At 38.9% G+C, this 26,579-nt stretch overlaps 1 protein-coding gene across 2 annotated transcripts in view; it reads right to left on the reverse strand.

The window, feature by feature from the left end:
* The window catches only part of CHST3 (carbohydrate sulfotransferase 3), a 168,130-nt gene that overhangs the window by 26,256 nt on the left and 115,295 nt on the right, over positions 1 to 26,579 (reverse strand). Inside the window, exon 3 of one of the 2 annotated variants that reach the window (XM_073596698.1) lies at positions 26,194 to 26,244. The exons of the other annotated variant lie outside the window; for it this stretch is intronic. The gene's annotated coding sequence lies outside the window, so the exon portion shown is untranslated. The remainder of the gene's footprint in view (positions 1 to 26,193; positions 26,245 to 26,579) is intronic. 2 annotated transcript variants of the gene reach the window in all.

Here is a 26,579-nt window from a genome sequence, read left to right on the forward strand (position 1 = left end):
TTATTTTAATTTTTTTATCTGCACACACACGGACGTGGAGGGTGTATGTGGAGTTTATATATATTTTTAATTATTGGTGGTTTAGCATACCATATATCTGCCCGATTAAACTCGAGGGAGCGCCATTACCCCACTTTCATATATACATATGGAGATTGTCCATAGCAACCAAAAAGTGTCCCTTTACGTCAAAAATGGCTTTAGACCAGCTAGAAAACAGCGATAGTAAATTAGAACACTTGCAGAATTGAGCGATAGTGAATCGTGTGGAAATTTATTTTATTACTATTTATTTTTATTTTTTTTAATTATTATTTTTTTTATTATATTATAATTTATGTTTTTGTGTTACAAACTTTATCATACCCGGGATATCTACTAGACTCTTGTTTGGACAGATTTAAGTGTGTTATTGTTAAGAATTACAGGCCTACAATATAAAACGCCAAATTTCCATGCAAAATAATTGTACCGCTTTCAGCACCTAAAATCCGAAATAATCATACCGCCAGGGAGGTTAAGTAAAGGCAAAATATATTTTAAAAAAATACAGATATAAACACTGTCTATAATTTTATTAAAAATCTGCTCAAACAAATGAATCCATATTGGCTCTATTGGCAGTAAATAAAAAAAAGGAGTTTATTTATTAAAGTAAAGAATGCTCACTTAGCTTAGTGAATACAATTGAGTTGTGTACACTCTGAATACTAAATCACAAGCAAGGAAACATCATTTTTGCTTGCCCTTAACTAGATTTTTGAAGTGAACACTTTACTTTATTCGCTAACCTAATTATGTACATGCTCTAATTTTTTAATATTTTTTTCCCAGAAAGATGTCAAGTACCGGTATGAAAAGCACATGAAAGTGACAAGGCAGGCCTTAGATGGTCAGGATTTACATAATATGGCAATTGGGTTTTGAGCCTTTTGGCGTGCTCTGCAAGGTACAGGAGACTATATACTGCACCTCGATATGCTTCCTGTCAAAGCCTGGCAAAGATAGAATAACTACAGGGTTATGTAAAGAAACATGCAATTTATTCAAATGAAATATTTTTTTGAGCAAGGATATTTTGTAGAGTATATATTGTAGCCATACTGCCTAAGCAGCCTGTGTTGCTGCACAAAGGTACAAAATGACCAAAGGAATTCATAAGGGAAAGCAACTACTGTGTCCAGGATAGAAGAGGTCCTTCCTTTCCACTATATAGTGTATATGGCCCTTTTATTGATGAACTAGGCTCCAACAGGAATGGAAGGGCTACAATATGAGGTTGGATAAAATGGAAAAATCATGAAGTTTCAGAATAGTTTTTTTTCAGTGCAAATGAGCTTGGTGCTGATGGAAAATGGGTGGTGAGATGTTCTTGGGAACGCAGGCATGAAGTGCAGCTGCATTCCCATGCATAACACATTACAGGTGCCCTGGAATTTCTCAGCTGACACAGACTTTGCCCAGGTGACGCTATTTTACGAGTGTACGCTCATGCATGAAGCAACAATGAGAAACATTTCTGAGTGTTTCACAGGGACCCTTTCACAGTCCTTTACTACCACTATATTCCTCTGCAGGTTTCAGTGAAAAATGTCTCACGTTGCATTAAGACTTCTGACTACTTTGTTCAAGAGACATCCAGATAATATGGCCACACAGACATAAATTGTTTTGATGTGTAATCCTTAGCTTCACATTTTTTTTTTAACATCCTTATTATCCTATACCTGTCTCTCTCTATACTGTGCTTAAAATAAACAGAAACCAAACAGTTGACCAACGTATATTCAAAAATACAAGGTCTCTGATTATCAAGTAACATGAACTCTGAATCAGCCTGTAATCAAACTCCATAGTGCTGCATTTTTTTGGCACTTAATCCAAATGTAAAAATAAACAATACTAAATCTGCAATTATGGGTTTCAGCATTGCCAAGATTACACAGAGTACACAAATAAAGTAAGCTAGAAAATAATCTGTGGGAGGACATTATAGTATTCTCTTGAGTATAGAGCTACAAAGGGTTTAGATCATCTTAAAGAAAACATTTGGCAAGAGAATATGGAGGTTGCCAATGCTGACCTGTCCTTCCGACAATGCATGTTTTCTGCCTGTCATGCTGTTCCAATGGCTCAAATACTTTCCAAAGCACCGACCTCAACTAGTATGCGGATCAAGAGCTGTGACTTCACTGACTTTCTATTGTGCATGCTGTTCCAGGCCAGTGACTGAGAAAACATTGAAGCCAGAGACAGCAAGGCATATAGAATTCTTGGTGGGTTATCAGAGATAAAAGCGCTATACTTTTCTGAGGAGAGCAAACCACAAAGCCTAGAACATTGTATTACAGTACTTTTAATGTTATAATCTGATACAAAATCAAGGGAGCAGGGCCCCTTAAAGAAAATGGTGGGCCCAACTATCTCATCGACAGGAGCCCCTCATTTCATAAAAGAACCATCAGACCTTCCAACAACCCACAATCTGGGGGCATAATTCATTATGCCACACAGAAGTGCCACTGCCCTTTAGTGCCTGCACTGGTCTGGTGGGGGGGCCTCAGGCAATTTTCCCATTTTTATTACGACAGTAGAGCGTATTATTACAGTAGAAAGACCAGAGGGACCTCACGGTTCAGGAAGAAGTGCTTGTGGAAACATACCTGGAAAAAGAGTTGGGCCTAGACAGCTAACGGCTAGCACAGAGGTGTCCCAACCACAGTGACAGGTTTATTTGTTCCTCCCTCTGGCTCGAAACAAAGGGGAGGAGATATGTAGCCAGGTGACCCCTTGCCACTGGGTAAAATGGTTGTTTACACCAGATTTTGTAGGAAGCGAGTACACTAATGGCACAGCTGTGCCCTGTCTTCATATGAGAACCAGAGATGGAGCTCAGGGGCCCACCCACCCAAGGAAGTCAGCGTGTGAAGGGAGCCGTGAGAGGTGCTGGTATCCACCATAATGTCCAGGACAGGACAGATGAAGGCCCGAGCTGGAGAGAGAGTCCAGGAGGAATTGAGCTTCTAGGGAGCTGCGGGAGTAAAGACGCAGAGCTGAGGTACAGCGTCTGTGCACGAACACTGAGATGTGTTTGATAGTCTGAAGGATCATGTGGTACTACTCGGAGCAGTAAAGCTTTCACAAGAGAGCCAGGAGGCTAAATGTTATAATTGTTGTATTGATGGTGAGAACACCCTGTGTGGGAAACTAGGCAAGTGTGAACTTTTTGCTTTGTTTTAAATAAAAGTGGTCAGAAAAAGCCCTGAAACATACTTCTGGCATGGAGTAAACTTACTGTTTGGCGCTACCAAGGAGCTACAAATTTCCCAACTTGTCACAACGGTTAAGCGACCCTGCATGTGAGAAACATGACAATTGGAAAGGCATTTCTTTTTTTTGATGCTATGACAAAAAGCAGGTTGAAAAAAAAAAAGACCAGATCCCCCCATCCACACACTTGATGCGCCCTGTCCTGCCACAAGCACTTACTCATATCCTTGCACACGCCTCCCCCCCTTTCAGATCTTCCACCTCCTGCTATCCCTCCCCTGACCATTCCCTCCTCTCAGCCCACCCTCCTGTCTTGTTGTAGCCCCTTTTCTTCTACCTCTCCTGCTCTTGAGCTTCCTCCTTCTACACCCCCCCGCCACCTTTCATTTCATTGTTTCTGTATAAAATCTCTCCACTTTAAAATGAGGATCCTTAGAGCTTAGAGATGCCAACCTCTAAACAACAGAGTGTCTACAGCTTGGACCCACCTGATCATATTGGACCTTTGGCTCTCTTTGGCTGAGCTGCACACCTGTACCTTGCTGCTTTGTACTATGTCCACCCTAGAAGTGTCTTGCTACTGATACCAACATTATCTCTGTATTTGTTTTCATCTTTATATTGCATTATGTTGGTCTTTTTTAAATCTGCCTTCTGATTCTTTTCAATAAAAAAATCATAATTAAAATAAATATATACATACATAAATAATATTGATATATTATTTAAATAATATGTATAATATGATTTACAAATTTCACATATTTACTGTTTTACAGAGTTGTAGTAGCTTCCTCTGATCTTATTATCAAAATGTAATTCAGCCCCCTGCTGAACAACTGCAAAATGAAATAAATGACAGAATACGCGGTTTGCAGATTTTTTTTTTTTTTTTTTTAACAGTATAAGGTTTATATTAAAGTGATAAAGGACAAAATGGCAGTGTGCTTCTAAAGGCTCAATGCTATTATAGTCACATTACCAGTAATCCTGGGCTACTTCTGCCTTCACTGCAGTCAGCACTGGAATTCACTGTATGAACTGTGATGGAAGCTTGAGGGAGAAGTGAAGCCACACCCTCCATCATGTGACGGTTCCCCAGCCTATCTACTGAATGCTAGGCCCATGCACTGTCAATAGGAGGAGGTCATATGCTCCCCCATACCTGAAAGCAGTGGGTTTTCTATTCAGTGGCAGTGAAGGCAAAAGTGATGTGGGATTGCCTATAATGTGAGTATTACTGGGGTGGGGGGGCTTTAGAAATACAATCACTTTCCTATTCAACTGTCTCTAGGAGAGAGAAACCATAAAGCACAATTATTGTGCTGCATTACTAAGCATATACAGTATATGCAACAAGGACTATAGTTGCGCTAATTAATTATTATGAATACATTTTTGTCAACATTATCTCATAGAAAAGATTATAAAACAAGCATTTTACCAGTAGAGATGGGCAAACGGTTCGGCCCGAGCATAAGGTTGGGCCGAACTTTGGTTGTTCGGACGTTTGGCGAACACCGAACAATATGAGGTGTTCGCAGCAAATTCAAAAGCCACGGAACACCGTTAAAGTCTATGGGACACTAACATGTAAAACCAATAGTGCTCATTTTAAAGGCTTATATGCATGGTATTAAAAGTGTTATATGTCATAAAAAGTGTTTGGGAACCCGGGTCCTGCCCCAGGGGACATGTATCAATGCAAAAAAAGTTTTAAAAACGGACGTTTTTTCGGGAGCAGTGATTTTAATAATGCTTAAAGTGAAACAATAAAAATGAAATATTCCTTTAAATATCGTGCCTGGGGGGTGTCTATAGTATGCCTGTAGTTTTCCCGTGTTTAGAACAGAACCACAGTAAAATGGCATTCCTAAAGGAAAAAAGTAATTTAAAACTGATCGCGGCTGTAATGAATTGTCTGGTCTCAGCAATATAGATAAAACTCATTGAAATAAATGGCATGGGTCCCCCCCCCTCCAGTCCATTACCAGGCCCTTTGGGTCTGGTATGAATATTAAGGGAACCCCAAACCAAAAATTTTTAAAAAATTGCGTGGAGTCCCCCCAAAATCCATACCAGGCCCTTCAGGTCTGGTATGGTAATTAAGGGGAACCCTGTGCCAAATAAAAAAAAATGACATAGGGGTCCCCCGCAAAATCCATACCAGACCCTTCAGGTCTGGTATGGATTTTAAGGGGAATCCTGCGCCAAAATTTTAAAAAAATTGCGTAGGGGTCCCCCCCAGAATCCATACTAGACCCTTATCTGAGCACGCAACCTGGCAGGCCGCAGGAAAAGAGGGGGGGCGAGAAAACATAACCGTACCAGGCCACATGCCCTCAACAGCCTGGACCTGAAGGGCCTGGTATGGATTTTGGGGGGACCACCACGCATTTTTTTAAAATTTTTGGTTTGGGGTTCCCCTTAATATTGATTCCAGACCCAAAGGGCCTGTAATGGACTGGGGGGAACCCATGCCGTTTTTGTTCAATGAGTTTTATCTATATTGCCGAGACCTGACAATTCATTACAGCCGCGATCAGTTTTAAATTACTTTTTTTCTTTAGAAATGTCATTTTGCTGTGGTACTGTTCTAAACATGGGAAAAATGCGCCACTTTACAGGCATACTATAGACACCCCCCAGGCACAATATTTAAAGGAATATTTCACTTTTATTGTTTCACTTTAAGCATTATTAAAATCACTGCTCCTGGAAAAATGGACGTTTTTAAAACTTTTTTTGCATTGATACATGTCCCTTGGGGCAGGACCCGGGTCCCAAAACACTTTTTATGACAATAACTTGCATATAAGCCTTTAAAATGAGCACTTTTGATTTTTCATGTTTGTGTCCCATAGACTTTAACTGTGTTCATTTGTTCGTTCAAATTTTTTGCCCGTTTGGATGTTTTGGTTCGGCTCATCCTTATTTAACAGTTTACAGTTGAGATACTTACTTACTTATTTACCAGTTTACAGTTGAGTTCTCTGTGAGTAGTGTATTTTTTTCCATATAGCTTTCAATAATTTAAAACTTTACATTTTTTTCACACTTAGTGAAAATTAATTCTTGTTTTTATAGCCAAACTGACACTTTAATGAGCAGCGTTTTCCTGCTTAATTACATCTAATGTCAGAAGGCCCTTTCAATCGCTGTAATGTAAACATTCAATCAAGCTAGCCTTTGATAATAATTACATCATAAACATCAATTGTTACTTAAAGGATTTCTGTTCCGCCACATTTTCACATACCATAATTGGAGTAATGGGGTTTCCTAATAAAATCTGAATGTTTGCTGGATGTTTTCAATATGACACAGCAGCAAAGAAAACAGAAGTTGGAACATGTGCCGTCATTAGTATTGTGGTCATCTTGGAAGCATATGTTCTATGAAGTTCTATGGGATTGTTTGCCAAGACAAAGTTGTTCTGGCTTTCTATGCACAAGAGCTACATTTGCCAATTAACATTAACATTAACATTACTGCATGAATGAAACAATGGCTTATTAATTCTTAAATTCTGATCACTCCAATATATAATCATAGTATAGAAATATCACAAAGGATTTTATGGCGAGCACAAAAATCCTATTTCCTTTCAAGTCCATTGAGAAACACAAGTATTCTTAGACTGTCAGGACATTGAAAAGCTGTTCAGCAGAGGTGTGGACAACATAGCATCAAAGGATAACAGAACAAAGAAAAACAACAGAAAACTGGGAACTGCCTGCAGCCCAAAGAGCCACCTGAAGGATCTTAAACCTGAATCTTGCATTAGATGAGACCTGAATATCTGTCAGAATTAGAAAAAGAAAACAGAAGACAGGATGGTAGTCTTGCAAACTAGGAGAAGCTGCTTCATGCCAAAAATACCAAGAAGCAGCACTCACAGATCTAGTAGAGTGGGTTTTCTCAACTAGGGTTGCGTTACAGGTGGCTAGGGGTTCCTTGAGCAATGAGAAATTCTGGCTCTCAGATAAGTTCCCACTGACAGCATTGATCTTTTTAGCAATTTGTAAGGGAGTAATGCTTCCCTTTACCACATGTGTAAGGAACATTTTTCACAGTGTCCATCAGACTAATGTATCGTGAGTTGTAGATATTGTCATTTTTAGCAGGATTTTCCTGAGACTGGAAAATTATTTCAAGGGTTCCTCTGCACTGCAAAGGTTGAGAAAGGCTTAGCAGGCTTCACTTGTAGTGTAGTGCATAGTTGCCAACAGTCCCGATTTTCCCGGGACAATCCCGATTTTGGGACCCTCGTCCCGATCAGAGGCCGTCCCGATTCGGGATTTTGCCTTTTTTGCCCAGGGAAATCAATGTTTGCTTTTGCACTTTTGCAGCAGCTGGCTTCAACAAAATGGCCACCGGTGCCGCTGCTAGATCGTTCCCCTTGTGTTCAGTGGAGAGAGGAAGGGGGCTCGATCCGTGCAGCCAATGAATCGGCTTCTCTCTTCACAATACTGAAGCCAGGGTTAGCTGCACAGATCGGCTCCTCTCCACTGAACACACGGCGCCGGCCGCTCAAGTGGAGTTCCTTCTGCTCTTGTCCCTCTCTCTCAGTGTAAAGCCCATGCAGCGATGCAACTGTAATGTAATTAACTATATACAGGAGGGGGGTTAACTATATACAGGATGGGGGGTTAACTATATACAGGAGGGGGTTAACTACATACAGGAGGGGGTGTTAACTATATACAGGAGGGGGGTTAACTATATACAGAAGGGGGTTAACTATATACAGGGAAGGTTAACTATATACAGGAGGGGTGTTTAACTATATACAGGAGGGGGGTTAACTATATACAGGAGGGGGGGTTAACTATACAGGGGGGTTTAACTATACAGGAAGGGAGTTAACTATATACAGGAGGGGGTTAACTATATACAGGAGAGGGGTTTAACTATATACAGGAGGGGGTTAACTATATACAGGAGGGGGGTGTTAACTAAATACAGGAGGAGGGTTAACTATATGCAGGAGGGGGGTTAACTATATACAGGAGGGGGGTTAACTATGTACAGGAGGGGGGTTAACTATATACAGGTGGGGGGTTTAACTATATTCAGGAGGGGGTTAACTATATACAGGAGGGGGGTTAACTATATACAGGAGGGGGGTTAATTATATGCAGGAGGGGGGGTTAACTATATACAGGAGGGGGGTTTAACTACTATGTATGGGGGGGTACTATGTACAGGGGGGGTAACTATATACAGGGGGGTAACTAGGGGGAGAGGAGTAACTGTGTACAGGGGGAGGGGGTAACTATGTACAGGGGGGTAACTATGGCTCTGCCTGGAAAACTGATGTAAGGACTGAGGCTGGGAACACTGGTGTAAGGACTGACTCTGCTGGGGGCACCTGATGCAAGGAGGGACTCTGCTGCGGGCACCTGATGCAAGGACGGACTCTGCTGGGGGCACCTGATGCAAGGACGGACTCTGCTGGGGGCACCTGATGCAAGGACAGACTCTGCTGGGGGCACCTGATGCAAGAACGGACTCTGCTGGGGACACCTGATGCAAGGACGGACTCTGCTGGGGGCACCTGATGCAAGGACGGACTCTGCTGGGGGCACCTGATGCAAGGACGGACTCTGCTGGGGACACTTGATGAAAGGACGGACTCTGCTGGGGACACCTGATGCAAGAACGGACTCTGCTGGGGGCACCTGTTGCAAGGACAGACTCTGCTGGGGGCACCTGATGCAAGGACGGACTCTGCTGGGCACCTGATGCAAGGACGGACTCTGCTGGGGGCACCTGATGCAAGGACGGACTCTGCTGGGGCACCTGATGCAAGGACGGACTCTGCTGGGGCACCTGATGCAAGGACGGACTCTGCTGGTGACACCTGATGCAAGGACGGACTCTGCTGGTTACCTGATGCAAAGATGGACTCTGCTGGTGGCAGGCGACGTGGCAGGTGACACGCTCAGGGATCCCACTGATTCGGCATTATGGTGAGTTGAATGATTTAATTTTATATTACAATGTAATAATAGATATAATGCACTTCAATCATCCTGACACCATAACAACCATGGTGCTGAGATGATCATATCTGCTGATTGTTAAACTTTTTAGAATATACATATTTCTATTGTTGTGTAGGATCTGGAGCTGCTGTCCCTCCATCTCTCTCTCCCCCTTTCCCACTCCATCCCTCATTCATCTCAGACTCTAACCACACCCCTTTGAGCCACACCCATTTAAACCATGCCCACTATTTTGTGTAAACCACGCCAATTTTAATTTTTCCTATGCCACGCCTACAAACGCATGCTCTGCCCCCAATTATAATACGACTCCGCCTACAGCCAAAAAAGTGTGCCGAAATTTTTTTTACAATGTTGGCAACTATGGTAGTGTGGCTTGACAAAAGAGAGTGAGTCCAATTCTTAAGACCAGAGGTTTGGTTGATGGTCTGCTTGAATCATCTAGAGATAGTGGAATGAAAAGCTGGTGTATTCTTATCCAGACAATGAAGATACGTTTTCTTTTAGTAAACTGAAGCCAGATAGAGGGATGGGAAAACACTTTCCTGGCAGAAAGGCAGAACTACCTTAGGCAAAAAAAGTCCTGGGCCTTAACACCTTGTCTCTATGGTAAATCAGAAAGGATTCTTGCAGGTAAGGTCGCTGAGGTGACGGCTTCAGGAAACACCCCCTTGTAGATGAATGAAGAGAAAGAATTGCCTCTAATGGGTTCAAACTGCAGTCTTTAAAGCATAGAGAAAACCAGATTCTGAATGGGACAATTTTATAGTCTGCTCCATAGATTTTTCCCCTTAAATTCTAAGTTGTCACTGGAACAGGAGTAGTGGGAACATCTTTCAATGGGGACACTTGTTCTATTGACAACTGTGTATGAGAGCATTTCCTTTATTTGGAGACATCTTCCCAACTGCACCCAAAGACCACACAAAAAGGCTTGTCAGCGGTTTTAATCATTCCCTGATCTATCCAAAATTAAAAAAATGCTTTACAGTTATTGTTAAAAGAACTGCAGCCACAAATAATTTTCTAGCTTTGGAATGAGTAGAGAATAATTAAAACCTTTGTCAGGTTTTTATTAACAACCTCAATACTGCCATATGTATATATTTGGCTTCGTATTTAGGTGGTTATCCCGGGATCATGGTTAAGGCTACAACCGTGATCCTGGTAGAGGCACTCAATCACATTTACCGGCAGCGGAAGGGGGTCCCCTGCTGTCTCTCCCCTTTCCTAGGCACCCCCGTCCCACCGGGGAGCCCGGGACCAATACAACCAGCGGCATTGGCTTCTCGGCACACAGTGAAAGGAACTGACATTGTTCCTCCCACTGTGTGACATCAGAGACTGAAAGCGACTAGGATTTTGCCACTTCTGATTTGTTTGTTTGTTTACAACTCCTTACTGGCTTGTAAAGCATCTGATCAAACTGATCTCAGTTTGATCAGATGCTTTGGAGGCCAGAGCAGAGATATGGGGTCTAATAACATCACATCCACAATGATCAATCAAAAAATCAGCTTTTAGGTGCTTAGATTTGACAGGCATTACTGATTGTCTTAAATATACTCATAAGTACCACTAAACATAGGTATTATCATAGACAGGAAGGCTTTTCTATTCATATCTTAGTAAAAGATTCTGTCTAATATAATATACGAAAGAACAGCTTTAAAAATATAGGGTGTATGCACAGAATAAGAGCTGTGATGGGTATAACTTCATTTGAGTAGTATTGTGAGTATTTTCCAGCGGATGTCACAACTTCCTATTTCTTGACCACTTACCTAAGACAATTGCTGCTCTTATTCATTCAATTATTTTGACTACTTTGCAATGCTCTTGGGAAAGCAAGCTTTCTCTGAATGGGGATTATGCTGCACTGCCAAACGATGAAGTTGAAAGACAGGACGTTAGTCATAATGTGCTTTTCCTCTGTTGTCTAGATCTTAATCGCAGAATTCCCAAACACGACAGACCCTGTTGCTGTAATCTACCAAATATTTCAAAGAGTTCTATTTACATATAAAATGGCTTTCTAATAGTATCCGGAACAGTTTGATAAAAAGGATTTGTTCTGTTTCCAGTAGATAAAAAAAGTGATAAAGTGTTAAAACAGATGTTGAGCTGGCTAGTAGAGTTGATCTCTATGATAATAAATACATATTAATATTTAATTACAGGAGGTGCATGATTCTGTATATTGCATGAACTCTAACACCTACTGTAAACAGGCTGAAAAACATTGTCAGTAACAAAGTGACAAACAGACATACAGTAAGAATGACTAGGCAGTGGTGGGAAAAAATTGAAACTACTGGTGTACAGAATCCCCCCAGAAACCTTATTTCCTGCTTATGTGAATGCCTCATTGTTTCGTTCTGAAACAGAAATGTATTGCAGCTTACAGTTCTAAGATGTGGTGGCTGTATTAGTTTTCTTTTTTTTTCTTTTAAAGCTACAAATATTTTTTGCAAATACAGAAAATACTTATTGATGCATTGTCCTTGTCACTTCCTGTGAGCTGCACCAAGGAATATCTTTTTTTCCTAGCTATCATCTGTAAATTACTAATTGCTCTGCCCCCAGATCTTGAAAAAAGAAAATGAATGCAGCCACCATAACAAGGACTAGTGAGCTGAAATATTTAAAATGTTTGTTTTAGGTTCAAATACTTTTAGTCTGTACCACGATACAGGTCACATTTAAGAAATCTACTGGAATGGGAGTTTAATTTTTGGTGATATACTTACTAAAGGGATGCACACACTGTAGCTTTCCACATTAGAACACTGGGGTTTATTTACTAAAGGCAAATCCACTTTGCACTACAAGTGCACTTGGAAGTGCAATCGCTGTAGATCTGAGGGGGACATGCAAGGACAATTAAAAAACAGCATTTTTGCTTGTACATGATTGGATGATAAATTCAGCAGATCTTGCCCTCATTTCAGATCTTCCCCTCAGATCTAAAGTGACTGCACTTCCAAGTGCACTTGTAGTGCAAAGTGGATTTGCCTTTAGTAAATCAACCCCACTGTGCGTTCATTATAATAAATGCTGACACTCCTGCTTAGAAATTCGCTTCACAGAGCACATGGTGACTAGACAGTAATATCTTTTGAATAGAGAAAGATATGAGTTTTCAAAAAGGTTCTCTAACATTCTTGCAATGTATGTGTAGACACCCTGTATTTTAGTAGGTGTCTAAATGTATTATGAATTTTACAGATTTTTGCTTGGAAGTGCCTTAAATATATATTTATCTCTGTAATTAAGCTGCTCCCTATTCTCCAACTCCAAAACTCTGTACTGGCGGACCTGAGTATAGGCCACGCCCTTAGCACAAGTATCCTTACACAGACTATATGGCAGAGGAAGAGTTTGGGTTTTAGATTCTGCTACTGAGTACTGAATACTGGGTCTAACTGTGTCTATTGGACTGTAACATCACAGTAAGCAATGCTGATCCCTTTTTTGTTATTTACTTGAAGTTGGTGTGACCAGGAAAGGTCCACAGCTGCAGGTTGCTGCTGAAATACTGGTGGGGAAAGCCAGTTCTTTATTCAGTAGAAGCATTCAAACTTGTCCCTCACATGAGTCCCCAACGCTTAACCTCAATAATGATTAACACACAAATGAACTCCCAAACTCTAATCGTTAAACGAATCCTTCAGTCAGGACTCTTAATTATCCTCATTTCTAAGGAGATGTGCACATAAAGATGACTGTCCCTTGATGAAAACTGACAGAGCGTACCTCCCGGCTTTACCAAAAAATGAATTAAGCTTAGTTAATTAAGTTTAAGTCAACAGTAGACCTTGGAGGTTGTGTGAAGAAGAGTGATGAAGTGAAATTTGTTTGCAATTTTCTCATCCATTGTCTGTTAAAGAATGTTAGCTAACGATTTAACATTGCATTTCTTAATCAGCCATTGGCAAACTAGAAAAACTATCAATTTGAAAACTACTGAGTAAGAAACTGATGACTTTTTAAAAAAAATTGATCATCGAGAAATCTTGGGCAAATGTGGATATTGAGGCTAATGTGACCACCTTGTACAGGAGAAGATATTTCTATTCTGAAACTCCAAATCTTAAGTGTTTTTCAAATATGGCAGCTCCGTAAATACACCAAATTTCAATAAAGACAAAACAATTTGCAAAAAAAAAAACGGTTTTATAAATAGGCTAAAAATATACAAGAAAACACAAAGGTTTGGGAAACATTGGAGGAGAAAAAAATGGTTAACTTTTTCTAACAGCCCTGTTTGTCTCCATGTAAAGTAGGAAAGGCCACTTACATTTTAAACCCTCAATTGAAAATGTTCTTGTCTAGGTTGGATACAATTTACATTGTTAATGGGAGATGCTTATATAAACTGGGTAACCCAGGTCACAGTACTGTGCCCATATCAGCATTTCACTGATGTCAGAACATGTCCTGTTTATACAAATATAAATTTCAGGAAGTACCACAGAAACCTAATAGAGTTGTTATAGCAGTGATAATAATAGTAATATACACACACAAACAGGCTCTAATATTTGTCAGGTTGCTACTTTGAAGGCTTCAGTTGATTTTCTGAATTGCAACAGAAAACAACAGTAATTCATCCTATTTAAGTCATGCTCCATTTCACTTTCAGAGCTGTATTCCTGGAATTTATAGCAGTGCTGCTTCGTTGAGTTTGTTTGAGAATTTACAGAGTAATAAATAACTAATGGGATGTTATCGTAACATTGCATTAGCTATTTATTAGCTGCAGTTTTAGCACTGTGTACATTAAACTGTATCCTATATGAAAATTACACTCCAGTCAAACATTTAGGCTGACGCAGGAGACAATCTATTTGCTAAATGGCTCTATTATTTGTGCAGTACATTGATCTTGTACTGACGCTACTGCTTGCTAATCCCTGTAGATCTAAACAGGCCTTAAATTGAAGGCAATTCAGGCCATTGGGGGTGATTTACTAAAGGATGTTTTCCCAGAGCTTAGTGACTGCAGTGAAATTTAAAGAGTATGTAAACCCAACATTTAATTTCTATTTTAAAGTGAATGGGTTATTTTACAAGGTGATTGTTTACATATACTTTAACGTTGCAAAGAATACCCAATCACATGCAAGCAAATTAAAAAAACAGCATCTTTGCTTGCACATGAATGGATGACAGAATTCAGCAGAGCTCTCATTTACTAAGCTTTGGGAGGAAATTCCCTTGCAAATTGTAACACCCCTTGTAAAGTGAACAGTCTATTTGCCTTCAGTGCTCATGGGTTCTAGAGCATCCAATGAATTCCATCTCTGGATGTCTAAAGCCAAAGCTTTTTTTATTTTTTTTAGAGAGTGGTGAGGGGTTAGAATTGCTGTCAGGGGTTGCTGCTGCTGCCTGTGTTAGGCAGATTATAGAGATTGCTCTCTCCCTCTCTTTGTTCTGGTGACCACTGTCGATGGAACAGAAAACATGTGGAAATCTACAATTTTGAGCTGCTATACAAGAAATGCGCTACTGTGATACGATTTGGTATGGCAATATTTGTGTTACTGCAACACATGTTACGTTTAATTGTACCCAATGCACACAGCGAACACAGCTTGGATGCACATGCATTGCAGTGTGCTGTGTTAACAAAAAATGTTGCATGTCTGTTCTCAAGCCTTGTACACACGATCGGATTTTCAAACAGGAAATGTGTGATGACAGGCTGTTGGCAGAAAATCCCACCGTGTGTATGCTCCATCAGACAATTGTTGGCCAACTTTCCATGGACAAATGTTGGATGGCAGGTTTATAAATTTCTGTTGTCGGATTTTCCAAGCGTATGTACACAAGTCCATCGGACAAAAGTACAAAGTACAAAGACGCATCCTTTGGAAGCAAGGACGAGCCAGAAGCGGTTGGTCTTGTAAACTAGCGTTCGTAATGGAGAATTAACATTCATGATGTGGCAAATTATGAAATCTCGAAATGCAGCGCACATTCTCTTCTTCTTTAATGGGATAATAATGAAGCTGTTTTGCCTGTGATACTGATGGAGTTATTGCAAACAAATTTTCAAAGGCTTTTTTTTTTCTAGTGATATCAAGAATAATATTATTATGTTTTTTTGGGGGGGGGCAAATTAACACAACACCATTATCCCGTAGTTTTTAAGATCAAAGATACAACTATGTTGGTGTCCCTTGTTAATTTTACATTTTTAATTTATAATTTTTTTTTAAATGTAACTGCCTACTCCCAAACTGTCATTTGAAGTAAAACACATAGCCAAGTATTATTCTTCACAATTTTTTTATTGTGCATTAAAAAAAGAAAACAAATAAAATTAGACATGCTATCTGCCAATAGAACTTAACCAAAAAGTGCATTCTATGCATCCAAAAATATAGAAAATATACCAAATCAAATTGATATTCAACCAAAAAAATAATGTCAAAGCAATGACTCCAAGGCCAATAAAAAAATAACACGTTATCTTCTCCAATTCCGCACCGTCTGGTTGACGAAAGGCCGTTCAGAAACTAACTGAAAAGCAGGAAATGAAAAACGCGAACTGAAAAGCGCAAATAGAAAACATGAATCAACACTCACCAAACTTCTATTAACACGAAATTAGCAGAAGGAGCCCAAAAGGTGGCGGTAAAGAACTGAAAAACAACGTAGTACTTCACTACGTTCATATTTGTTGGCCAACAATTGTGTGGCCGTGTGTATGCAAGACAAGTTTGGGCCAACTCCCTTTGGGCAAAATTCCACGGTTTTGTTGGCCAACAATCCGATCGTGTGTATGAGGCTTTAGTCTGCTGTTGTGTATTGGCAGTTCAATGCCAACTAAATGGGTTGCCCTAATGCAACGCATGACACATTGCCCATAATGTTTGTGCGTTAACACAATGCACAAAAACAGCAAAGTGTGAATGGACCTTAACAGAGAGGAAAAGAACAATAGGGACACTTGTTCCAGTGGAGAGGATGTGCAGGAAATTTTCTCCTATGGCATACATATTGCAAAAAAAAAAACCCTAACAGAGGATTTAAAGGTCAAAACTTTTAAACAAAGTTTCTTTAACCCCCTGGTGGTATTCCCAAGTCTGGCTCGGGGTGGATTTTCAATACCAAAAGCGGTAACCCCGAGCCAGACTCGGGATCGCATCGCAGGATCCATGTAGAGGTTACTTACTTTGTCCCCTGGATCCTGCGATGTCTCCCCGCTGTGATCTGCGAGCCGCCGTGTCTCGCTTGATTCACAGTGCCGAGCTTCGTTCCCTGCGAACGTTGCAACGCACGGGGATGGAGTTCGTTGCCAAATTCAAAACATAAAAAAACACAATATAGATACAGTGTACTGTAATCTTACAGATTACAGTACTGTATCAAATAATTACACATCCCCTTTGTCCCTAGTGGTCTGCCCAGTGTCCTGCATGCAGTTTTATATTATAAAAACTGTTCTTTCTGCCAGGAAACTGGAGATTGTCCATAGCAACCAAAAAATGTCAGTTTACATCAAAAGTGCTTTTAGACCAGCTAGAAAACAGCGATAATAAATTAGAATCACTTGCATAATTGAACGATAGTGATTTGTGGGGAAATACATCATCAAACACTGAAAGTAACGAAAGCGACAATTCTGCAATTTCAGTGTTTTTGATTTGATTACATTATTGAATAATTTTTATTATTATTATATTATTATTTGTTATAATTATTTATAGTTATTTATTATATTATAATTTTTTATTTCGTTTTTCAAACTTTATCATACCCGGGGATGTCTACTAGACTCTTGTTTGGACAGATTTAAGTGAGTTATTCCTAAGAATTACAGGCCTACAAAATAAAACTCCAAATTTCTGTGCAAAATAATTGTACCACTTTCAGCATCAAAAATCTGAAATAATCATACTGCCAGGGAGGTTATCAGTTTATTAATCAAGAATGACAGAAGATAAGAGAAAGAAAAGACCAAACAACACCCAAAGTACTAGTCTTTAAAATAGTCTTTAGAATAGTGATCAGCTTTTGAGCTGGATACCTATCATATTAAAAGGTAATTCCACTCTTGCGCAGAAAAATTAGCAAATACAAAAAAAATAATATAGTATATACTGTACAGTTGCTATACAAGCCAAATTGTAATTGAACTCTACTAAAAGGTATATTTCCTTTTTAATCTGAAGAGCTGTACATTTTTTTGAAAATTTCAAAGCAATATGGCAAACTGGAGGCATTCTGTAGACAATTATGTGCTTAACGACCTCGGAAATGTAATTTCCTACTTGTAGGATTGAAGAAAAAAGGGAATATTTTTGGGACTTTAAATGAGACGAAACAGGGAATACTGCGCCTCCATCCGTGGTTGCTTTGCAAAAAAGAGGGGGGGGGGGTGGGACTAGATAAGGTGCGTGGGGTAGAGCCAGACAAAACCATATACATATGTAAAAAATTGTATTCTTTATTAGACCAAAGATAGGGCATGGATCAACCCATATAAACGCATAATAGCACATTGGCATATAAAATACAAAGTATCAACATACATATTAAGGAAAGTCACCAACATGACACAGAAAGTAAATATTCTACATCACAGTCCCTCAAATAGAGTAGGCATAACATTATGTCAGGGTGGTAGAGCAATAAAAACCATCTGGAATCATAAATATGAGATGGATGCATCAAAATAAGCTCAACAACGTTTCCTGGACTTCTATCCACTCAACAGGAGCAAGTGCATCCATGCACTAAAAGGGGATAAAAAAATCACCATTATAGTTTAATATAAGCACAGACTGGAGGGGTATAGGGATTAAAGATGATGATGAACAAATAAACGGCCATAACGGAAAATACTCACATAAGAGCTGATACTAGGCCATGCGATACCACCTGCCGGAGGTCAGCCAGATAATTATTTCAAGTACGGGAGCTGAGGAAAGGACCCAAGCATGGATCAGGAGCACACACGCATTCCCCTTCAAAAAAAGTGTGTATAGAAAAATCTTGATGTAACTGTGGATGGGATTTCTGTATTGTATACAATAAAGTAAGTGGTTTGTTACCATATTGGTATAAATAAAAAGAAATGTCATATAGAGTAGACCCATCACCACAGTATAGAAGTATATTGTGGAGCATATCAACAAAGTAAACAGAATAAAAAAATAGGGTGTCCATATAGTAAGAATAGGGAAGAGAAGATGAGATTCCTGAAATCAGGAGAAATTAATGAAAACTGGAGTAAAGAAATATTAGTAATGCTTGTTATAGAGGAATTTAAGAATAAATGAAGAGCTTGCTATGTATTTACCCATGTAGGTCCTAATGGGATATGAACCTCAGCTGCCGTGCTGGACATAATTATATTAAACTATAATGGTGATTTTTTTATCCCCTTTTAGTATATGGATGCACTTGCTCCTGATGAGTGGATAGAAGTCCATGAAACGTCGTCGAGCTTATTTTGATGCATCCATCTCATATTTATGATTCCAGATGGTTTTTATTGCTCTACCACCCTGATATAATGTTATGCCTACTCTATTTGAGGGACTGCGATGTATAATATTTACTTTCTGTGTCATGTTGGCGACTATCCTTAATATGTATGTTGATAATTTGTATTTTATATGCCAATGTGCTATTATGCGTTTATATGGGTTGATCTATGCCCTATCTTTGGTCTAATAATAAATACAATTTTTTACATACTTGTAGGATTGGCTCACTGATTTTCCCAGAAGTCTACACTAAGATACAAGTCAGATTTTATACATCCTCTGCAACAAAAATTTCAGTTCAGATGTGATACTCCCAAAAGGGTTAATCACATCTAAAGGGATGCAGACCCAGCAGCTTTCCTCATTAGAACACTACGAGTGCATCAGCTAATTATTATTAATTGATGCCCTTTAAGTGGCATTATGCTCATGAGACCTTATTGTAATGACATTATTTCTTTATATTTATTCCCTGATTATTATTCACACAAATCTTCTTTTATTACGGTGGTGAGAAGTCTGCGAGGAGAAGTGGAACACAATCTCTTCACTGCAGCAAATTGATATTGTATACAGGGTCAAAAACAGCTCAGAGTCCAAAACATGTTTAATAAAAGTATTTGTTCAGCAAGATAAAAAACAACCAACACATTTGTATATAAAATACCCCTTCCTCTGGGTTACAAAACAAAAAAGGAATAGATACCCAAAAGGTTGTAAATAAACAATAAAATTGCCACTAAAAGACATATGCAACAGAACAAAATGCTGATATAATCTAATCTCATGTAAAAAATATATAAAACTCTTAGAGGAAAACTCCTACTGCAAACAAAAAGGATATTAGGACATTGTCGTTATAACAAAAAAATCTAATATATAATGCTCATCTGTAATGAAATAAAGAGGAAAAATAGCAAATAAAAACAGTATAGCATATACAAATTGCTACACAAGCCATATTGTAACTGAATGTTATTAAAAATGATCTTTCCTTTTCTGTCTGCAGTACCGTAATTTTATGAAAAATTCAAGGCAATATGGCAACCTGGAGGCATTCTGTACACAGTTGGTGTGTGGAACACCCCATGAAATTAAATTTCCTACTTGTGTGATTTGCTCACTTATTTTCCCAGAAGCCTGCGCTGAGATACAAGTTAGATTTTAGGCATCCTCTGCAACAAATTTTTTTTTTTTTTTTAGATACTCCCAAAGGGTGGTTCACATTTACAGAGATGCAGACCCTGCAGCTTTCCTCAGTAGAACACTGGGTGGCATTGTGCTCATGAGACCTTATTCTAATGATAAAATTTCTATCACCAGATTATTATTCACACCAATCTCCTTTTATTACAATAAAGTTGCAACAAAGTTATACAACTATAACACATATATAATGCTCATCTGTAGCTAATTAAAAAAGTAATACAATTGATCCAAGGTCCTTTGTGGTTGTTAGTGCACATAACCCTTAAATATCAAGATTGACATACAGCAAAATCATTGGTTTTAGAAATATTGAGTTTAATCAATAAAGGTATTTTATGAATCACTGCTAAATAAAATGGTTTGAAAAAGCCAAATTCACTGTAACTTTTAATAGCCATGGATGGATGTAACCACAGAATGAACTACAGTAAGTGTTGAGAGTGCAATAGGATCTAATATTAAGATACAATATTAAGCTGAGTTTCAATAAATATAAATATAAAAGGTTTGTGAAACATAATCAGATATTGCATAAACTTGGGAGGGTGCAAATTGGCAGGATCAGTACAATCTGCATGTAAAAGAACACAGTGAACAAAGAATACAATCTTAAAAAAATAAAGCTGTGTGGAGCATATAGAACTAAAATAAAAGCCAGCTGCACTAGTAAAATGTAACTTACTGTTCCATGCAAAAAAGTGACAAAGTGCCCAAGAGCAAATTAGCAGCAGCCGCCGCCGCACGCTGCCAGTCCTGAACAATACTGATTTAAACAGCTAAATGGGCACCAGAACATTAAGTAGAACAGGAATTGGGAGGGCTTAGAGCTGACAGAAAGATGAGGACACCAGAACGGTAGAAGGTGAGGATCGTTGGTGGGAGGGATTAAGGGTAAATGACAGGTGCTGCTGAACTTGAGGCTGGATCAATTTTGTTACAAAGTCAGATAACATGACAATGAAGTGGGGGAAAAATATATGAAGGTGGGGGTGTGTCAAGGTAAACAATGAGAGACCTGAATGACAATGCCAGTTTGGGTGCACTAAGAGTAGGAGACAGGATGACAGGACAGTAAAAAATGTGTATCGAAATTGACATGAAATTATGTGATTAACTGATCGCATGCAAGATGAAAGATTGGTGAAAGAGTTTGACCAGAAGTGGTGTGGCCAAAAGGGAACAAGAAAAACAGTGAAAGATATGGGGGACGTGGGTAATGTAACAGTTAAAGGATAACAGTGGAGAAAGAATGACAGCATCAGTCATTCCATCCCAAATGTTTACACCATTTGTCTCTCAATTCTGTATTTGTTTTGTAGCCCTGAAGATGGGGGGATACCTTTGAACCCCAAAATGTGTTGGCTGTTTTTTTATTGTCTTGCTAAACAAACACCAATATTAAATGTTTTTGAACTCACAACTCAATGATCTGGTGCCCTTTTCTGGACTTTGTATACATAGCTTCCAAACTTGAGGTCCCCATTTATAGGGACATCCTGTTTGTTTTTAAGGACAGCCTCATCAGGGCAATTGTGCCCCATAAGAATATATATGACCTTCTCTAATCATGATCCATTGATGAGTCAAATTCAGCACCACCTCAGTTACACATATTCCAGTACAAATGGATATTGTGGCACATGTGTGCAGGGGAAATAGATACCTATAGAATATATTTGAAAAAGAGTCTGTGAGCACCAAGCAGGCTACACATTGAAGGATTGACCAAGTTAGTGTGTGACTTGTCAAGGTGAATAACACAAGGCATTGGAGCCCACTAAGTGAAACTTTACAAAAAATTTAGTTATGCCTTAAAGCTAACTTGAGGGTGGTATATTTTGTATGCTGCTTCTTGTTATGCAGCCATTTTCCAGCTTCTTTGTGTAGTATTCAGTGTTTGCTGATGATACAAAGCTAAGCAGGGCAATAACTTCACAGCAGGAGATTGAAACTTTACAAGAAAACCTCAATAATATAAAGGGGTGGGCAAATATATGGCAAATGAGGTTCAATGTTAAAAAATGTAAAGTAATGCACTCGGGGGCTAAAAATATGAACACAAGTTACACACTAGAGGGAGGACCTCTGGGGGAATCCAGGACAGAAAAAGATCTGGGGGTCCTAGTAGATGACAGACTCAGGAATGCCAGGCAATGCCAAGCTGCCGCAAGCAAAGTAAGCAGAATATTAGCGTGCATAAAAAAGGGTATTTACTCAAAAAATAAAACAATAATCCTGCCACTTTATAAAACTCTCTTTCGGCCGCATCTTGAGTATGCTGTCCAGTTATGGTCACCCATCCTCAGGAAGGATATGCTGGAACTGGAGAGAGTCCAGAGAACTGCGACCAAGCTAATAAGGGAAATGGAGGAACTCAGTTATGAGGAATGACTGCAAACATTAAACTTATTCTCCCTGGAGAAGAGACGCTTGAGAGGAGATATGATAGCGATATACAATTATCTTAATGGTGATTCTAGCATAGGGAGTAAGTTATTCAGTCTCAGGGAGTGTAAGAAGACAAGAGGCCACTCAATGGAATTGGCTTAACCTGCATAGGGGGTTTTTCACTGTCAGGGAAGTAAGAAAATGGAATTCTCTTCCACAATCGGTGGTGTCAGCAGGAAGTAAAGATAGTTTCAAAATACTCTTAGATGGACATCGAACACAGTATACAGGGATATGGAAAATGGTATTTGGCATGAACACCCACACAGGTTGAACTTGATGGACTTGTGTCTTTATTCAACCTTACCAACTATGTAACTATGTAACTACGCTCTACTAGCCTGAAACCAATGACTGACTTAAAAAGGATACTACAACCAGAGGATGCATGGCTTTTCTGCCTTTTTACCCCTTCTTACCTTCCAACCTAACTTTTGGCCAATTGGGTCACCCATCTAAATGCTGGTTAACAGAAAGGTGTGGTCTGTAGAAGGGAGGAGCTGACTCTTGCTGCAATTTCCTTTGTTACACACCTTTGGATTTGCAGGCTATCGGGGCACTCTGCCAGTTCCTGCTATCCACAGCAAAAAGAAGCTAAGTAAATGTTACACTACTCCCTATTTATATTTTAAGGAATAGGAGCTGCTTATATGAATTCAGATTGTTGCATTCAGATAGATCCCTACATCTATAACTTGCAGACCACTGAATGTGATACTATTTTGCGGCCTAATTGCTGTGTTGTTTATACCTATTTGTAATATGTACCTTGTTCTTTAATAAAAAAAAATAAATAAATAAAAAAGCTAAATCCCTACACAGATGCTGCAAGGAAAACAGAGTTTAAGTAAGCTAGTTGTGGAAAGTCCCACCAGATGTACATAAAAGCATCTTCCTAGCCACCCTTGTCACAGTATTGTGCATCATGGTATGGTATGGAACGCTGGCACTGCATTCTATACCAACTAGAGGCGGGACACTTGTAATTGCTTTCCTATAACACTGTTTGTTCCTTGAAATGACAGAGTGGAAAAAAATTACCTGAAATAAATAGGTTAAAAACACATAAAATTGGGTTATTCGTGATAAAAGTTGCCGTTTCCACAAAAAGGACCTGGCAGTTGTTGTAAGTGTGAGCCAAATTAAATAGAATGAACAATAGGTACCTGGAAAGCAAAGACAATCTGCAGTCATCGCCTTGACACTGGCCCTTTATAACTAGATAAATGATACGCACTTGTTCTTTGTATTTTTGTGTGCTCTGCAGTTGTTCAGAATACATCTAAGAAAAATTAGAAGGCTTGCTTTAATTACTTCACTGCTCACTGATACAGAAAAGGATGCCAAATGTTGCATCAGGCCAAAAAAACGTCAGCATGCTCTGTGCCAAAAAATACATTTGCCTTTTTGGGTGCAGGTCAGCAGCTCTATTTTTTGTTCTCTGACATTCCAATAGATTGCTAACTAGTGACTTAGCAAGTGGCCAAGGCACAATGAAGAATGAACAGCTTCCTTGACCTGGCAAAACAGCGGTCTTAACTGTCATTTTTATTGTGTCTGAATAGGCCTATCACCTATAATTCCTCAATCAGCTTACAATACCTTAAGTAGATTTAATTTTGTTTCCTTTGTGTGTTTTGCTTTTTTTTTTGTAGCATTTCATGTAAGCTAATATGACCACTGTGTTTTTTTTGCTAGGCACAATAGATTTTTTGTAATGTTTCTCCTCATTACAGACGTTATGGGTCAGTGTGTAGCATATTAAAGCCAACCTGATAGCTCCAGGTTCACATGAGAAAGCATCAGGTGCTTTTAGTCCCACAACTCCCAGATATAAAAAGCATGAAAACGGCCCTGTGCTTGTGTTTGTTTATAATGTATATATAGTGGGTTTTTTTGTTTTTTTACATCAGCAGCACAAACAGACCCTTTCATCTCAAAGTGAAAGCAGACCTCTGTAAAATGATTTCAATGAACTACTCTAAAAAATATAGCAAATAACTCACTGCATAAGTATACATACCCACCAAGTCAGTATTTAGTAGAAGCACCTTTGGCAGCAGTTACAGTAAGTATAGATCTTTATTAGCTTTGCAAATCTAGATAATGCAATTGTTCCTCATTCCTCTTAGCAAAACTATTCAAACTCAGTCAGAATGTATGAAGATGGTGAGTGCTATTTCAAGTCTAGTTACACAATCTCTATTGGACTGAGATGTAGACTCTGACTTGGTCCATCAAACACATCTTATGTATTGGATTGGAATGTAGACTCTGACCTGGTCCATCCAGCATATCTCATCTATCGGATTGAGATGTAGACTCTGACTCCAGCACATCTCATCTATTGGACTGAAAAGTAGACTCTTACCTGGTCCATCCAGCACATCTCATTTGTTTGACTGAGATGTAGACTCTGACTTGGTTCATCTAGCACATTTTATCTATTGGATTGAGATGTAGACTCTGACTCAGTCCATCTAGCACATTACATCTGTTGGGATTGAGATATAGACTCTGACTCGGTCCATCCAGCACGTCTCATTTATTGAACTGAGAAAGAGAACCTGACTCAGTCCATCCAGCACATCTCATCTATTGGATTGAGATGTAGACTCTGACTTGGTCAGTCCTGCACATCTCATCTATCAGATTGAAATGTAGACTCTGACTCGGTCCATCCAAAACAACTCATCTATTGGATCGAAATGTAGACTTTGACTTGGTCAAAACTGCACATCTCACCTATCAGATTGAAATGTAGACTCGGACTCGGTCCAGTCCAGCACATCTCATCTATTGGATCAAGATGTAGATTCTGACTCAGTCCACAAAGTGTTTTTTTTCCCTTTATTCTTGTTTAGTTTTGGCTTTATGTTTTGTATCACTGTCTTGCTGGAACACAAATATCCCCTGGCTTGTGCTTTTTAATAACGTTTTAACATAGTTGCTTGTAAAGTTCTTTTGCCTTCATGGTTATTGATATGCCAGAATACTGACTCATCAGAAGCTGGAGCTTCCAGATACACAAATATTTATAATATGATCACATGAAGAGTCTTCACTACACACATTTGATCTTATCGTATGTGGCTTTGGAATAGGATTGGCTGCACTAGGGATGATTTAGGCATGTCATATTAAAGGAGCGTATACTTATGCAAACAGTTTTTATTGTGGTATCACTGTAATTACTTAAAATTACTCTGCAGAAATCTCTTTTAGCAATAATTTGCTGTCTTTCCTGGAATTTCCTCTGTATACATCTCAGTGAAGACTTAGAACTACAACTCTATAATTCTTAAATCAAGTGTTTCCTTTAAGATATCAAGTGCCCACTTTATGATATGAGAAGATGCGAGATAAGCTGGCAATGGGTGTGATCACATATTTAGATCTACATAATAAATATACTGGTAAGTAAAGAATTTAAACTACCTGGCTTTTGAGATAAAGTAAACTTTGTGATATGAGTAAATATATACAGTATACTTTCTCTCTCTATAAATAATATCATTTTATATTATTTCATTGTTTGGATAATAGCTTATAGGTGAATCTACCATCACTATTTTAACATGAGCTGGAGAAAAAATGGTTTAGTTGCAAAACAGAGTAGTAAAGCTACCAAATTCAGATTTGCTAGTTTATGTCTTGTATTGGTTATGCTGTTTTATCTGTGCTAAATAATGGTTAGGTAAAATGATAAAAAAAAAAGTAAAGACAGGTAAAAAGCAAACTAAATTACATACCGTTTAGTTTGTAACTTCTCTTCGGTGTACTTTACTTGGAACAACAGAAACCTGCAATGTGTGAAGAAGACGCTACGCTCAGACAAAAGAAGAACATCAAATAAATATTGTTTTCAATGCATGTTTGCCCAATAAGAATAACTTCTTCAGAATGGCTCTGCAGCCACCACAGTACAGTTATAGCACAAATGATCTGCCTTTGCTTCCTGTTTATGAGTATAACCACTTTAACTCTTTGTGAAACACATGGATTACTCAGAACTGTATCTCCATAATTCACCCTGTAAAAAACATGCCTGGTCAATTATCTCCTCTACTTAAACCCCAAACCTAATAATCCCTCTTATACCCCTAACTACCAATCCCTTTTACTCTCGCTTAAAGTG

The sequence above is a fragment of the Aquarana catesbeiana genome, linkage group LG08 (assembly GCF_042186555.1).
Source record: "Aquarana catesbeiana isolate 2022-GZ linkage group LG08, ASM4218655v1, whole genome shotgun sequence".
NCBI lineage: Eukaryota > Metazoa > Chordata > Amphibia > Anura > Ranidae > Aquarana > Aquarana catesbeiana.